Below are 17,517 nucleotides of genomic sequence, written 5' to 3'. Positions count from 1 at the left end.
AATGTGCAAGCAAGATTTATTGCACACACACACACTGCAATGCGAGTTTATCACACACAGGAACACACATGCTGTAGCCCATACATGGCAGTGTTTATCATGCCAATACACACCCTCTCTCACACATGTACACTCTTTCCTCTTTCACTCAGACACACACACACACACACACACACACACACACACACACACACAATGAAATACAGTACACTGCAATATTTGTGTTGCTTGAACACACAGATGCAGGGGGGAAGGAACCTATTTAAATGCTAAGTAAGCGGTCTCTCCCTTTTGGGGCGATGTGATTATACTGTCGATCTCACAAGCAATGCTTCACAACTGGATTTGCACATGTAGAACTTAATTACAAGAGGCCTCACTTCTCTCCGTGTGTCGTATTCATGGGAGTATATGTCTATTGAGAGGTGGGATTGAAGCTATTATCTCGCTTGTGTGTGTGTGTGTGTGTGTGTTTGTGTTTGTGAAGCCAATCTATCAGCAGTTTAGCCAAGATTAATGTTTACATAAACAGGTTTGGGCTCAGTTGCCAGATTCTCTTTCTAGACTCTCTCTCTCCCTCTCATCATGTTCTCTCCTCTCTCCTTCCCCTGCCTTTGTTTCACTGTGTGTAGCGCGCTTGCGCACATACACTGCAATCCATTTTGCTGATCAAAATAAGTCCCAGTGAGTAGACAAACTGGGGTAAATGAAGAGTAAGCAAAGAAAAATGAGATGACTGAATGAAAATGTTTCATCCGAGCGTTTCCATCCCGATAGACCATCATGGTTAGCGTTGTGTACTGAGAACCAATGTTGTCCAAACGAGCTTTACTTTGTCGGCTACTTTGTGTTTAGTTAATGTTTATGAATGTTAGCGAGCTAAGATTGTGAGATTGGTGAACGTTTTGCCTGCTGAAAATCAGTGTGTTAGCATCGTTATTGTGAGCATGTTAGCATGCTGACGATGCTGCATTCAGCTCGAAACACCGCCGTTCCCAATCCCTGCCTCACAGAGCTGCTAGCATGAAAAAGAAAAGATGCCCCGGCGTGTAAAGTCTTGTTTTATACCCATCTCCGACTTTTTTTTGTTTTGTTTTTATCTGGCTTTTTACAACACCAGTGCATGGCAATTATCATATACGCATCCTTCACCTCAATGTCCTCACACTTCCTTTCCACGTCACAACATGAAGGCCACATTACTTACTGTGAAATGATCCAATGTGGACGTACGTACCTACGCACTAGAACACATCTGACATAGATACTGGTTGCTGACTGAGAAGAGCTGAAAGCATTTCCAATTTGCATACATAGAATAAAACTGTCCCTAGCCGGTTGTAATGATGACACATTATTCTCCGTGAGAAAAGAAAACACCCTTCTTCTCCTAAACAGAAACCGTTAACATGAATAATTCATCCTGAAGAGAACTGCTACCCTTGTTTTACACTGAGTTGTTTCCATGTCTTTGGTACTTTTAAATGTTTCTCTATGAAGTTATTTATTTCTGTTAACTTCTGAGAAGCCGTAGTGAAACAACAACAGAACTTTCAGACATTAATCTTTAATATTTCTGCCAAAAGGAAACACTCACTAAAAACTAGCTTGATCACTTTCACAATATGTCCTTATCTTCAAATACTAACATAGATGTGTTAAACAATGTTATGTGAAAATGAGTCTGCAACGACCTCCATCCAGCCATCCATTTCATAGTCCTGCTCATCCTGTACAGTGTATCTCAGCACATAATGGTCAGTATTGGTATCGGTCGCCAGTCTATCACACAGCTTCTCATATTGATGCCTATAGGTCATCTAGATGCTCTAGTTCACCAGATCTGCCTGTCTTTGGACTGTGGAAGGACACTGGAGCACTTAAAGAATACCCATACAGACATGCAAACTTCATCTGAAGCTGGTGGAGGAACCTAAGGGAGGACCTTCTCACTGTGCGGCCCAGTGCACATGCATTTGTTTTTTCCGTGTCGCTCAGCACGGAAACAATGCCAATGGAAAGCCAATTAGGATCATTTGCCTTGGTGTGCAAACAAATGAAACGCATCCATGTGACTATGCAACGTTTAGAGGTAGTGACAAAGTATTAAATATTGAGAAAGACCACTTATGGTGGGCAGGTGAGGGGGTGGATGGGTCAAACAAACACAGGACTTTAAACCATAAGATCGGTGTTCCAGACCGATGTTCGTGTCCCAAAGTTTAGGGAAGTGACGCGTTTGTGCCGTTTTTTCCGAAGTGATTTTGTCGTCTAAACCTAAGGTTACATATATTTAAAGCCCAAACATGATGTTTTTTCCTAAACCTAACTAAATGGTTTTGTTGCCTTGACCTAAAATTGGTTTTGAACAAACAAAAAGACTCACAAACAATGAATTTATACGACTAACAACTATTGCCCGCTCCTCCACATTACAGAACATTCCTATTAACCAAAGCCAACTAAGCAAGTATCAACCATAAGCTCTGTGTGCAAACCGCAGTGATGCAGTTCCGAAAGCTTGCACTTGAGCACTTGAGGTATGCAGCGGGCATTGGAAGGATCAAAGCATAGTCCCACCTGTCCAGGTGAACCGGCTTTTAGAGCATCGACAGACCAGACAGTTCCTGGAGGTGCTGCCAGTAAAATCAGTGCTTCACTCTGTAACTACACTTGCTGAGAGTTTATCGTCACTATTATAATTGACCGTGCCGAATGAATGGCTCCGGCCTCACTGTCTTTATTGTTTAAAAGGACCCATAATCACATTTTTCATGGCCAGTGACACACATTCAGTTCTGTAAACCCCGCTGATCTGAGGACACATTATCCGTGAAAACCACAAACTGGCAACCGGAGCACAGAGAGCACCTCCTGGCAAGAAAAGAGAGACAATTTGAGCTAGAGTCTCCCAGCTTTATTCAGACTGTGGCGCTGTCAGAGTTACCGGAAAGTCGGTGCCAGTGTAGATGCTCTGGCCGAGGAGGAGGTGCAGCACAGCATTATAATGTTCCAGCTGCAGTCAACACAGCTACGCAGATAAACTTGTTTAGTAAAATGCCTTTTGTCCGACCACAACTTGCCAACTGCGTATAGCTCATATTTAAATTCAGTCATGACCGATGACAAAAAAAAAAGGCAATTTCCAGTATCCTCAAATGAATCTCGTCATATTTTCATGTAAACCGCAGCACTCGTGAATCCCTCTGATAGTTTGCACTCTGGTCCCATGGAACTGCGAACTGTGTGGTATCTCTTCTCCTCTCCATTAATAAAGCCATGGATGCTATGTAGTGAGGCTGTCAGAGATAAATGGAGAGAGAAGAAGAAGGAGGGAGCCGAGGGAGGGAAGGAAAAGAGAGCAAGAGAGCAGGACACCAGAGGATAGAGGAAGCCTCCATTGTTTCGTATCTTCACAGGCACACACACACACACACACACACACACACACATCCCGTTTCTATTTTCTGTAGCGCTGTGGGGACTGAAAAAGAAGAGTCCCCAGAGGACAAATGGGTTAACCTGTCGTTTTAAAGCCTACACACACACACACACACACACACACACACACACACACACACACACACACACACATATACACAGAGGGCTTGCACAGTTCTACATGGCCTCATGGATACAATCAGTAGCCTATGTTGAAGAATTTTCTGTCCTTCCTCTTCCAGAAAAGATAATGACCATTCTATAGAACTGGACTCCGCATTTTAGAAAATAGAACATATTTTTATCGAAATCAAATCCGGACATTTGAACCTGGGAGATGTCCCCTTATAGTGTTGGAAAGAATATCAAATCTATAAATGATCATGTGCAACAACATTTAGACACGCAGACTATTTGAGATTTGAGTGCTTACGTCAAACAGGTTGGATTTCTGAATGAGAAAAATGCGGCAACATTGGTGTCTGACTGGCCGTGACTGCGTCATGCCCGTCAGCTTTAAAGGGTTCACCGTTGATTTGAAGCCATTCAAACCGGCTGTGACATGTCTAATCCCCGTTGATTTGCATTCAGTTGTATGCAAGTCTTTGATCTTTTGGCGCCTCTCACAGAGGCAGCCAAGACGTGTGACAGGAAGTACAACCTTGTGCGGGGGTCTGCGCTACAAATTGAGTTGTGTCGAGGCCATAATCTTCAGTCCCACGTAGAAACCAGTGCAACCAGTTCCAATCAATCAAAATAGACTGTAAGATTAGCACAGGAGTCAATGTGGCCACATATAGCAATTCAGGCTGGTCTCATCTAGAAACATAACGCGCCATGATTCATAGATATCCGAAGAAATTATAATGTATGTTATCCACGAGATCACAAACGAGGAGGTATAAATACCGCACAAGAACACAGCGAGCGGGCGGTAGGGTGCTGGATGGGTCCAACAAACAGCAATCTTTCAACCATCTGTTCCTAAACCTAAACTAAGAGGTTTTGTTACCTAAATCTAGCTAAGTTTCCTTTTTTGAAAAGACCAAATTCATGTTACAATCGGACATTGAAATGTGTTGCTGGACTTTCGTAGGAAAACGCAAGAGAAAAATTAGAAGTAACTTTTCGTGAGATATCATACAAACCGTTATATGCGGATACGTTGAACAATTACAGGACGATGTTGAATGATAAAACATAGCAGATTAGTCATAAGGCTGTAGCAGCAAATCTTTTGAGTGTGTTTAATTGAGAGAGGGTGTGTTTTCACTTATGAACTACATTTTTCATTTGTAATAGGAATAAATAAAAATTGTGTTTCTTTCTAAAGTTACAAAGGCTCGCTTTGATAAAATCTGTGTCAGAGATGTGGTGTTGAGTCACCCATCTGGTCATTTTGTACTTGACTTAAAGGGGAAATGATATGTCCCCTTTAAAAAGGGGACATATCATTTTTTCATCATATTAAAAAAATGTTCTATCTGGAGTTCCTACCAACCCACGAACTATGAAATAAGACAACCCAGTCAGTGTGACTAGATCAGAAAACAAATCATTTCAACAAGTCATTCAGATTTGGCTCCACTTCCTACGTCCAACCCCCTCCGAGTACCTCCATCCACCGCTTTGCAAAAGGTGCAACATATTTTTCTAGCAAGCCAATTAGGGCAGACTGGGCTTTTTCGAGAGGGGGCTCTTAAAGAGACAGGCGCTAAAGCGCAGCATTTCAGACAGAGGGTGAATACGGGTATGTTCGGACAGACAGTATGAGAAAAAGTATTTCAGTTTTCAGTTTTTTGAACATTAAAGTATGTAAACATGTTTTAGTAGAAACCCAAAATACCCAGAAGTATCAACCTGAAAAGCATGATATATCCCCTTATGATATATCCTGACTCGTGGTTTCACTTTTCCTTTTGTCCTTTTACTTGATTCGATATCATGAAGGTTTTTTTTTAAACAAGGTTTTGAAAAAGTGTGTATTGCATCAACTCGTCATTTTCTTGACAACAGAAATGCTTTAAATCTTTCCGACGGCGTCCAATCATGCTGCTCGAGCAAGAGTCAAAGTGACCTTTATCACCGGTGGAAATCTTGAGTGGCTATATGACTGAAATTGGCAGACTTATGGTAGATATCAATGTAGGAGCATGATACGTAGTCTACAGTTCTGGATCAGGGCTATAGGGAATGGTGCATTTGACTGTGCAGACACAAGCACAAATATTCAGGAAAAATCAATAAAATCAGTCAACATAACCGGGCCGGCAAAAGTTCTGAAAAGTAAATACCAATAAACCAAACGTATTTTGTGAAATTAACATATTCATTGATAATGAAAATCATCCTTCACCCTTACGTTAAATTCATTATTTCTGTGGACTAGAATCATGGTTTTATTTGATGGCCTTACTGCATAAGCATTTCCTGTTTGTGCCCTAAAAGAACATTGTCAACACCAAAAGTGAAGTGGCCTCGCCCCTGAAATGATGAAATAAGTTTAGAAATGTGGTGGTCTGCTCAAACACAAGTACTGCTGTGTGACGTTGATGTTCAAAGGACCGGCCAAGAGGTCCTGCATGTTTCAGCCCATTTCACGGCCCCAAAAAAAACACACACAAGTGTTTGATTCGTTTCCTCCCTTCCAGGCAGCCCAGAGAGTTAAAACATTCTTCAGTTCAATTCAACTATTTTTGCATGACAATGCTGCTACTAACAAGGACTGATCCGAAAAACTCTTCCTGTTGGTGCAGTCAGGGTGTCAGGATCCCTGTCAGACCCTACACCTCCCATTGCCACACAGCTGCAGCCACTCCAGCCGATTCCCTCCTGCAGCCTGACACACCAGACTCAGGTCCCACTAACGATTCCCCTGGCAATATATAAACTCTGGTCCTGCAGTCTGGGGTTGTCAGGTCGTACCGTCTTTCACCTGCTTCAACCCCGTTGTATCTTCTCCCTCGTGCGCCTGCCTCCGGTGTCCGTCGGTCCGGGAATCCCCCGTGCCCTCTGTGTTTATGGACTACTCAGCGCCGCTCTGCCCTCCGTTGTGTTAGAGGACTACATCACGCCGTCAAGCTACCAGCCCTCCGGTGTCGTGCCACGGGACTCACACCGTCGATCTGCCTACTCTCTGGTGTCGAGCCACGGGACATCACGCCGTCAAGCTACCAGCCCTCCGGTGTCGTGCCACGGGACTCACACCGTCGATCTGCCTACTCTCTGGTGTCGAGCCACGGGACATCACGCCGTCAAGCTACCAGCCCTCCGGTGTCGTGCCACGGGACTCACACCGTCAATCCGCCTGCCCTCTGGTGTCGGACCACGGGCTCCACACCTTCACAATAAAACCTGTTTATATCAACTCCTGTCTCCTGTGGTCTTGCTATTGGGTCCTATCCGTGAAATCCCGTGACACAGGGCCACTCTGACTTCTTCTTCTTCTTGGTATTTTTTTGCAGTTCGCAAACAGGACAGTCTGTCTTCTTGCTCTTGACATTTTTCAGGAAGTTGGTAAAAAAATCTGAACTTTTCTTCGAAATATGTTCTAATTATTAGTAATATATTATTTAGTTGTATACTAATGTTTGTATATACAGGATTACTATATATACTATAGTCTATTTCCTGATCACAAACATCACATCTTCCTCTTTGTTTTGTTTTTATATTTTTTTAACAGCAACACTTTTAACTAAACACTGACGGAATATTCATGTTCATCTTCTAGATCTGTTGTTCTGGAAACTCAGCTCAACAGTCTTTAACGCAATGGCGCAGCTGACATCCAGCTTGGTGATGATTGCTGCATAAAAAAAAAGGTTGTCAGTAACATCAAATACAGTACGGCTCTTTAATGGTGACAAAAGAAAGCTCCACAGTGTGCTGATGTGTGTTACCTGTAACACACGTGAGTCTAAATACCAACTAAACCACTTCAGTAAAAAACGTTAATAAAGTAGAATCAGCAGATAAACGTGTCGAATCAGTTTTGCAGAATGCTGATCTTTGCCATATTATGTCTGCTGCTTTTGCAGACTGTTGCTGCTGTGTACACTATTGCTCTGTTTGATCAGAATCCATAGGGATTGGCCTGTCAGACCATGTTAAGTCAACTCGGGATAGGCCACGCACGCTGGTAGATGTGGTAAAGGGTGAACTGGAGAGTCACAGTGAGGAGGAATCATTTTATCTTACTCCATTTACATTAGGGTGCTTTAGCAGCATTTGTAATTACTATAGGAATACTCAAAATGTACTCTACTTAAGTAATACAGCAGCAACAATACAACAATACTGCTCTTCTGGTAAGGACAGTCTCACATAATATGCATGTACAGTATCCACTTGCAAAAGTTTGATGTGTTATCCTTTCTTATAATATTGCCCAGTGTGTGTGTGTGTGTGTGTGTGTGTGATTGTGTGTGTGGGTGAGCATGCTCTGTCGAGTCCAGATTAGCTGAGCTGTGATGCGTTCCTTACAGGCACAGGACCGCCCCCCCCATCATCACCACTGATGTGTTTCTGTTTGACAAGGGGGGCAGAATTCCCTGAAATCCACACCAACACACAAACACGGTCAGCAAACATCACATCAATTATCATAACTGATAAATGAGTGTGCTGTGTGATGCCGGAGCTCTGTTGAACCCCAGAAGACCTCTTTCTATTAGCACACAAGAGAAAGATTAGGAATTCATGAAGTGATGTAGATGCACACACACTTTTCTATTTCTGTATGAGGACAATCGTATCATTCCAGCGCTTAAGATCTGTGACTTCAAGCTACTTTGTCTTTGAACTCATGGTGTTTCTTAGAATTCCCTACATTTTTTTGGCTGTAAAATTATGTAATTTAAATTCCGTAAAATAAGCTAAGGTTTAGTACTTTTAAGGTTTAACCTGATCAGCTCAGAAAACAGCTTCAGCGCTTTGACAACAACATCTCCATTGCACTGGGCACAAGTCTACTGCTTGTTTGGACAGAGGGGTTTAAATGCAGGACAGCTTTTAGCTTGTTTAACTTCAAAAAGCCTGCAGGAGATAAAATACTACATTATTGCTCCGTTGCCAAGGTTTCTGCAACTTTTCCTTTGCGGCACACAGAAGAAAAATGTTCTCTCACTCTGGGATCCAGTCTCATTAAAGCATATTGCCTCTTTTATCAAGCGACGACAAGCCAGAAGGAGACCTGAGACCAGAATGTCTTACACAAGGACGGTTAATAGCTGCAATCCAGACGCTGTGACCGGCAAGATGAGTGATGCTGCGAGGGACACTGGTGAGTCTACTTTTCAGGGAGGAGAAACACTAAACTTTGTAAATGTAACAAAATGACACTCTAGGAAAGTCTGTGTTAGCACTGGAGCTTGAAGGGTAGAAAGTGTGTTGTCCCATTGGAGACAAGGTTGAAAGCAAATCACATCCATACCTGCATCACGACATGAACGTAGTTAAGGTTAGGTTGGTTCATTCAAGTCAGCGGTCACACGCACAGTCCTTAGAGGTCGCCATGTGGAGTACACCACCCATTCAGCCGGATGGTGTTTGTTCAAACCCTCATCGTCAGCAGGCATCCACCCTGCTGACTGTGAGCAAGACACTGAATCACTGAATCCTTATCAGCTGCAGGGCTCCTATCTGAGCTGAGTGTGACCTCCACAGAGATGAGAACCGACAACAATTCCATAACACTGTGGTAACAGCAGCCGCCTTATTAGTCGAGGTGGAAGCACTGAAACCCCATCCTGCATGTCTTGCAGTTCGGACAGAAGTGGTAACTGACTAACATTTTCATGGATCAGGCACTTTTTTACCTTTTTAGTCTTCCAAATCCCACCCAACTTTTTTTTTCCGATTTCAACAAACTATATTCCGACTATATTTTCCCCCCCAACAATTAATAATGCAAAGCAGGTCAGGAGACTTTCTTGATTGTAGATTGTGTTAAAGATCGATACACCTCCGTTAGATACGTAACTGGAGCCAGGAAATTGTTAGCTTAGCATAGCATAAAGACCGGAAACAGGGGAAAGAGCTCGTCGGGCTGTTTTACAAAGATAACAACATCCGACTACCAGCATCTACAGAGTCAAAACAGACGAAATAAAACGTCTGTGCTTAAGAGTTTTCGGTTCAGTTGATCAGTGACCAACTGAATGCTCACACAATTTTAGCTGCATCCTCAACTAGGATTACTGCATTGTGGTCCTATACCTCCGCCAACCAGTCAAGTTGCATTTCACATCTATGTCTGTCCATAATTTCACTTCATTATGTGAAATTGTCATTATTAGCAGGAATTCTTGAGTTATGGCCAAAAAACGTAGTTTGTGAGGCCACAGTGACCTTTGACCACCAAAATCTAACCAGTGAATCCTTGAGTGTAGGTGGACAATTGTGCCAAATTTGAAGAAATTCTCTCCAGGAGTTCCAGAGCAGTCCAGTATCATGGCACCTCGTGAAATAGTCACAAAATGTAATCTATTGATTTTGTGTACATGGACAGAAAAACAATGCCAATGGAAAAATCTATTGGTTTTGTTCCCTAAACCTAACTTTGCGACGGTTTTCCTTAACATAACTATATGATTTTGTCGCCTGAACTTAACTTTTGTTTGACAGCATGATGTCATCCGGAAAAACAAGTGATCCTGAGCGACGAACAGACAATTTGAGTCCCCGTACATGAAACTAATAGATTGGATTTCGTGATTATCACATACTGCATGGAACTATGTTGTCAAGAGATGTTGCGTTCACAAGAATTGGACAGACGAACGGACAAGATGAAATAATAATGCCTCCGGCCACGACGATGGCCAACGTTGAGGCATGAAAATATTGGCGATAAAAAGAAAGGCAGTATTGCTTTGTGCAGCTCTACTTTAAACGGAACATGTTGTAAAACACCTACCGTATTTTCCGCACTATAAAGCGCACCGGATTATAAGGCGCACCTTCAATGAATGGCCTATTTTAGAACTGTTTTTATATATAGGGCGCACCGGATTATAAGGCGCATAGAATAGAATAGCGTCGTAAGCGTGTCTCTTGAAAGGTGCCATTTTGGGGTCTTTATACACACAAGTGGTGTTGGACTAGGAGTAAGCACAGTACCGGTGTTTACCGCGGTGCGGCTTTGTAGTTTACCAGTCGTACTGAAACATTTTGACAGAGCGCCGTGTACAACCAGTATGGATCAACCAATTAACCAATTGATCCATACATAAGGCGCTCCGGATTACAAGGCGCACTGTCGTTTTTTGAGAAAAGTAAAGGCTTTTAAGTGCGCCTTATAGTGCGGAAAATACGGTAATTACAAACCCATGTGGTAAAAGATTAATCAGGCTTGCCACTACTAGTCTCAATAACGTGTCCTTTCTGTGTTTTCACATATTCAATATGCAGTTAACCAGCAGGCTGTATGTATTTTTGCCTCTTGCCAAACTGCCATTGAGCAAGTTCTTTTATATGACACAAAAATAAAGACTCTTTGATCATTTTAGCATGCATGACATTAAATTATCCCAGAGTTTCACAGAAGTGTAAGGATTACTACATTGTGTGGCATCACTTTGATCAAAATTGCTCTTTGAAATTTTGCAATACACAAGTCATAATAGTATCACACATGCCAGGCAGCGTAGGACTGATCAGAGGTTTCTATTTAAAACAGAAGTCGTATAATCAGAGCCGCAGAGAGCCACAGAACTACAGAGAAACTCGCTTTAAAGAAACAGAAACAACTGTTTTTCCATTGGCAACCACATATTTTAGGTTTTACAATTAGTACATTTATCATTATGGCCATGAAACATGAGTAAATGTTTGCTGTCAATTCCAAAGAAAACACAAAAAAACAAATGCTGAATGTGGAATGCTGAGGTTCAATGTCTGCCTCAGAAATGGCAGCTGAGAACACCGCCAAGCTGCAAGGTCCATCTAGTAGTGTGCTTGTCAGTCATTTGTGAAGCCAACCTGGTGTCACTCCCAGAGCATCAAATATCATTTGGGCAGTGGCTCCTTGGCGTGCTGATACCGACACGCAAGGCTTTTTTTTAGCGCCAGTGTTAGCCCAAGCGTGTCATTCTTAGATGCTCAAAGCAACTGACGCAGTACGAAGGGGTGGTGGACGGGACAAACAAACTTTATTCAGGGGTCAAAGTTGAGTGATTTTTACTGACGACCATTGCACAACGTTAACTATGTGTTACAATGTCACGTGTTGCTACATTAACCATGAATTGTTTCACAACGTTAACCATGCGGACACGTTCTATGTCAAGATAAAGACCGGCTCCAAGTGGTAAAATATGATGAGTCGGGGTGAGACCTCATTGAAGGCCCTCACGAGTAACAAAGGTGCTCTTTATTATTATGTTTGCTTGACAAAGTGATTCTGGAGCTTTCTCTCTCGTCACATCATCTTCTTCAGCACATAGAAATGACCCAGCTGACATGACATCGTGGATTGTCAACTTTCCATGTTGTTTGAGCCATAAACAAATTTGAATATTTACAATTCTCCTCGACAGAGTCAATCGGCTAATAAAGACCATATATTATGAGCCAAACCTCCACAGCAGCAAAGTCAAGTCCCTGAGGGTTTGAACAACACAAACAGTAAGCAACACTTTGCCTTGAAGGTATAATGGGTCCTGGCTGCTGTTGAGAAAACGGTTTGCATTTGGTTCTGAAGTTTACATTTGACAGTTTCTCATAGATTCCCAGAAAGAGCCCATAAACTAGACCACAGCGAGAATAATTGGTGCAAACAGGCTGAATCTACAATATCTCAAATCTACAGTCATGCGGCTTATGGCTCTTCAATAGCACCCTCCCTCTGTCTCTCTCTCCCTCTTTCTCCCTCGTTCACCCCGCCATCCGCTCAGCCAGACTTCCCCCTCTCGTATATTTCCAGCGCCTCTCTGCTCCCTGTCATCCCTTCCACAATTTATGGATCTCCCTCTCTCCTCTCCTGTCCTCATGTCTCTAAATCTACACTCCCTTCTTTATTCACTAGATCTCCTCTCCTCCTTCAACCCTTTCCTTTTCTTCTCATCCTCCTTTTTTGTCTCCTCCCTCGCTTCCTGCATCATCCCTCCTCTTTACTCCAATCAGTTCACCTCAGCTCACATTTAAAGACCAGTGATGGTTTAAACAAATGTATTAAATTCAGCTTAACAACAGTTCCACTGAGCAGACTTCTACTTGTGGTGTTACTACAGATATGTAGATAATCATTTCAGTAACTTAGCAGGGATTCAGTACATCGCAGGAGCACCGGGTGACAAAATGAATTAATTTAACCACGAAGCAATTATAATAGAGAAAACAGCAGTGACTCCCTCTGCACTATACGCTCCTCATCTCTCCTCTTCCCTCTGATCTCTCTTCTTTTTCTCCTCAAGTTCATCCATCTACTCTTTCTACCTGCCTGCTCTAAATGTCACCTCCTGTTTCTCATCACTTCTTTTTGAACTTGCTCTGATCTATTTGTTCTTTATTTGTCTTTTACAGTCAATCAAAAACCTTGTGAACCGATGAAGACCGTGGCATGCTGTGATGTACAGGTGTACTCCAGGACCTGGTGACATCCCTGCTGGGTGTGCCAACAGACCACACTCAGCTACCTAATGTGCATGTATACCTTTTACTTTAGTGTCATTCTGTAATGGAGTATGTTTACATTAAATGGGACATATCATGCTCATTTTCAGGTTCATACTTGTATTTTGGGTTTCTACGAAAACATGTTTACATGGTTAAATGTAAAAAAATAAATTTAAATAAAGAAACATATTTTCTCATGCTGTCTGACTGAATATACCCGTATTCACTGGTTTGTCTTGTCTCACAATTTGTGAGTTGGTAGGAACTCCAAATGCCCAAATGTATGTGCACAAGCACTGGACAGGTGAGTTTTGTGTATGTCCCCTTTAATGTATCGGTGCTTTCACCATCAGTAAAGGATCTAAATACTTCTTCCACCACCCGCCTCCTCTCTTTCTCTATTTCCACTCATACAGCCTGCTGTAACCCCCCCTCCCCCCCCCTCCATCCTGGTAATAGATGGCCGGAGTTGGTCAGTGTGACGGAGTCGTTCTGCTTCCAGTCCATCTGCCCACCGGTCAGATCTATAGGACAGCGGCTTCACACTATAAATCAACACACACACACACACACACACCTGCAGCCTCCGATGGGCGCTCGGTCTCCTTCCACTCTGACGATTGATGCTCACCTTGTTGCTAAACGGCCAAGATAATTAAACTCCACGCATCCCTCTACTGAGTGTGTGTGTGTGTGTGTGAGACAGCCCTGCTGTGGCATTGTTGCACACGCATACACGATTAGACGACATACAGCGCCTCTGTCTTCCCCTCTCTCTCTCACACACACATTCACACACACACACACACACACACACACATCCTTACACTACAAACACACTTTCTGTGTTCGTCCTTCCAACACACAATCTCTCTTTCTTTACACTCCCACAGAGAGAAGAGAGAGAGAGGGAGGGAGGGAGAGAAAGCACCTGCTGGGCTGTAAAGCACTCAGACAAACAGCGTCTGTGTTTGGGAAGACTTGAACAAATGGGAAAATTATACAGTGGAACCAAAATGGCACCCCTTTCACCCAAAGGTGCTTCACCCCGACTGGCTAAAAGGGATTCTCGGAGCATATTTCCATGAAAATGTGTTACTGTACAGGCCTAACGGGCAGCGGGGCCCTGGAACTGTTAACAAAGTCAATGAAACAACTACAAAGAGGTGAAACGACCACAAAACGGTTGTTTCAGTCTTTCAGTCTGGGTGTCCTACTCCATGTAGGGGGGGGGGGCATATTGGTCATATTAGACCACGTGTAGAGTTAAAAAGGGAAAAGGAAGGAAAAAGGCAGATGAGAACATATCTAAACTAAAATATATATGTTTTGCTGATGTGTTCAGTGTTGCATCTCTGGCTCATTGCTCCTGCTCTCCACTGAGGGAATGTCTGTCACCCATGATGCCCAGCTTTTAGCGCACTCATACTTCGCACACACGCATTGCATTTTGATGAATGAATAATGAGCAGCCTATTGGCCTTGTGGGGGGAGTTCGTGGGACCGAAATAGTCAAAAGACTTTGTTTTTGAAGCAGTGTTGAGAATCCAACGCTGTTTTTATTCTCGCTTATTCATGGACGCACACATGGCGTAACACACACTCGAGCTCACTCTCTCCCTCTCTCTCTTTCTCACTCGTGCGTAAAAACGCTCCCTCCGCCACTCGGTCTCTCGCCTCTCGCACAACACGCGCACGCACACACAGTCGAGCGAATAACTATCTCTCTCTCCTTCCTTCCATCCTTCCTCACACTAGTACGCGTCCACAAAACAGCCCGTGAAGTAAACTCATATCACAAATGCGTGCACACGCGTAAAATCGGAGCGTGTTGTTTTTTTCTCTTACCCGGTGCTTCGGAGTGTCTATTCCTGAATCCGAGCGGCGCTGATGACAGATTCTCAACCGGACGAAATGGTGAACATCTGCTGAAATAAATCCCACCTCTGGCTCTCTCCTCGTGGGTCTCCTTCAGCCAGTTCCTCTCCCTCTCCGAACTGACGGGACGATGGAGAGATAAATGAAAGTATAGAGGTCGCTTTTCTTCTTCGAAATATAGAAACCTAAAACAGGAAACGTCTTCCTAACTGCAAAAAAAAAAAAAAGAATAGAATCCCTCACTCTCTCTTCTGCTCCAAGATGTTTGAAGGCTAAGTCCCCTCCAATTAACCACAGTTACGCATCCTCTCCTTCTCTCCCCTCTGTGCCCCCCCACCCCTCTCCTTTCTTCCGGGGCCGGGGATGTTAGACAGAGACAAGTAGGTAGACCTCTGCGTTCAGTCTGTCTCTGTCCGGGCACTGGTGTGGAAGAGTCGCTCCACTTTGCGCAGCCAAAAATAACTTCCAATCTCCGAACCGGAGTCCCGCGAAGCACTTGCACTATAATAATCCTTATTAAATTATTATAACGATTTCAGAGGGAAGCTGTTGTGGCAATTGTGCGAGTTTATGCTCCTTCTTATAGTTATTTATGGTACTTTCTGCCCTTGTAGCACCATGCTATATCTCTTCAGGGGCTTTAGTGTACTTCATATTTAATTTTTAATGATCGCTTTAACATTTATGTAATATTCCTACAGCGACATAAATATTTGCTGGTACATATAGTTTTACTATATATAAGTTGTATTGAAGGATACACTTCAAACGTTAAAATGGGAGAAATGGGCAGAAAGGTCGACCTTAGTGATGAGATAATCAATCGATTGTTTCAGTTTGGTGTCGTCAATATATTGATGAATCAATGAATCACCCCGGAGGTGCTGTTATGCCAGGAGGGAGTAGCTGCAGTGCGGGGTTCCCTTCTCCTCTTAAAATCCCCCACAAGTCCAAGTTTACCGGTGATAACGTCCGACAGTTAATCAGCCAATAATCAGCTGATCGATTACAGCGACCAGTCCATATCCAGACACAAGTCGATGATATAAAACGACAGGTTCCAAGTCAAGGTCTCTCCTCGTCTCTGCTCGGTGTCCTAATCCATCCGAAAAGACGGAAATAAGAGACCACGCGTGTTCTCCATTTCTCTCCCCCGGTACCTTCCTCTTCTCTCTTCGTCAATTCTTTACTTTTCTCGTTCCCCAGAAATACGTCCCCTCCAGGTCAGAGTGCTTCGCCCTTCCTTCTCTCCCCCTCGATGCGGTCCAGAGCCACGCTGCCTTTGTGCCGAAATCACGAAAAAAGTCCACTTGAAACGACTTTTGGAAATCCTTCTCGCAGCGCTGGACGCAGAAGGAAAAAGCGCGAAGCCTTGAGCTGCTTCTTTTGGGTTCTCCTCCAAACACCGAGTGGTGAGACAGGAGGGAGAGAGGAAGAGGAGGGGTATGAGAGATGAGCTGGATCTTCTCTCGTTCAGCGACAGAGTAGACAGAACGATTGGGGAGAGAAGAAGAAGGAGAAGAAGAGATGTGGAGGAGAGCGTCCGCTCCGGTGATTAAACCAGAAAAGAGAAACCACACTTTTGGCTCGGTGGCCGAAATAACTGGAAGGGAAAGATGCGCCTCTTTCTATCCCCCTTCTAGAAATAAAACCTTTCCTCTCTTTACTCGTTTCCCTCAGATACTTCACCACCTGCCCAGGGAAGGACAGATAAGAGACATGCAATCTGCCACATCTTGCGAAGGCTTTTATCCAAAGTGCCTTGAGAGAGTCCACAAGAGAGCACAGAGCAGCGAGAGGCAGAGGGAGAGAGAGGGAGCGAGAGAGAGGGGGGAGCCTGCTGTGTGCAAAAAAAAAATAGAAAACATTAAAGAAATATCGTTCCTTCCTACGTGTTGATATTCAAACCCGCACACATTTTCCAGATGCCAGATAGTTTCCTGTCCCAGAAAAAAACAACAATAAAAAAGGATTTGTTGTTGGGAGATAAGACACCAATAGAAATGAATGGGACAGACAGCCTGCTGCTTCATTCAGCCGCCTCTCATTCCCCACGTGAAGGGCGCTGTTCCTTCAGCACCACGAGGGCGCGCACACGCACACACACACACACACATACTTCGAGTGAGAGAGAGACGGTTCCTCTTGTTGTTGAATTTGCATTATGAAGTTTTATTTTGACATTTATGAGTGTGAGTGCGTGTGTGAGGGAGAGAGAAGGGGGAGAAAATAAAGGGGTTTATCCGTATTCTTGTGTCCCCCTCACATATTCTATGCCATTGCTTTTTATTAACAGGAGCAAATGAAAAGTTGAAGAGGGGTTAAGAGAGAAAAGAGAGGTTAAAGATTAAAAATAAGAGAGGACATGGTTACAGTCCTATAGTGTGTGTGTGTGTGTGTGTGTGTGTGTGTGTGTGTGTACGTGTGTGTACGTGTGTGTGAGGGAGAGGGAGAAAGAGAGCGAGAGTAAAATGTGCAAGTGCTTTTGGTGTCTCAGCATGTTGAAAAGTGCCACTTTGTTGCCACCTCTTGGCAGTGGAGAGTAATTATCTGAGTGGGGGGGGGGGGGGGGGGTGAAGA

At 43.6% G+C, this 17,517-nt stretch overlaps 1 protein-coding gene across 3 annotated transcripts in view; it reads right to left on the bottom strand.

Moving 5' to 3' along the window:
- il1rapl2 (interleukin 1 receptor accessory protein-like 2) overlaps positions 1-16,984 on the bottom strand; it is a 364,876-nt gene extending 347,892 nt beyond the window's left edge. For 2 of the 3 annotated variants that reach the window (XM_076103526.1, XM_076103528.1), the window contains exon 1: positions 14,908-16,984. The gene's annotated coding sequence lies outside the window, so the exon portion shown is untranslated. The remainder of the gene's footprint in view (positions 1-14,907) is intronic. The other variant, XM_076103527.1, reaches the window with a different exon arrangement.
- Positions 16,985-17,517: the final 533 nt, after the last annotated feature.

Source organism: Anarhichas minor, unplaced genomic scaffold (genome assembly GCF_050575085.1).
Source record: "Anarhichas minor isolate MPS153535 unplaced genomic scaffold, ASM5057508v1 ptg000028l, whole genome shotgun sequence".
NCBI classification, from domain to species: Eukaryota; Metazoa; Chordata; class Actinopteri; order Perciformes; family Anarhichadidae; genus Anarhichas; species Anarhichas minor.
This window is presented reverse-complemented; position numbering and strand designations above follow the sequence as displayed.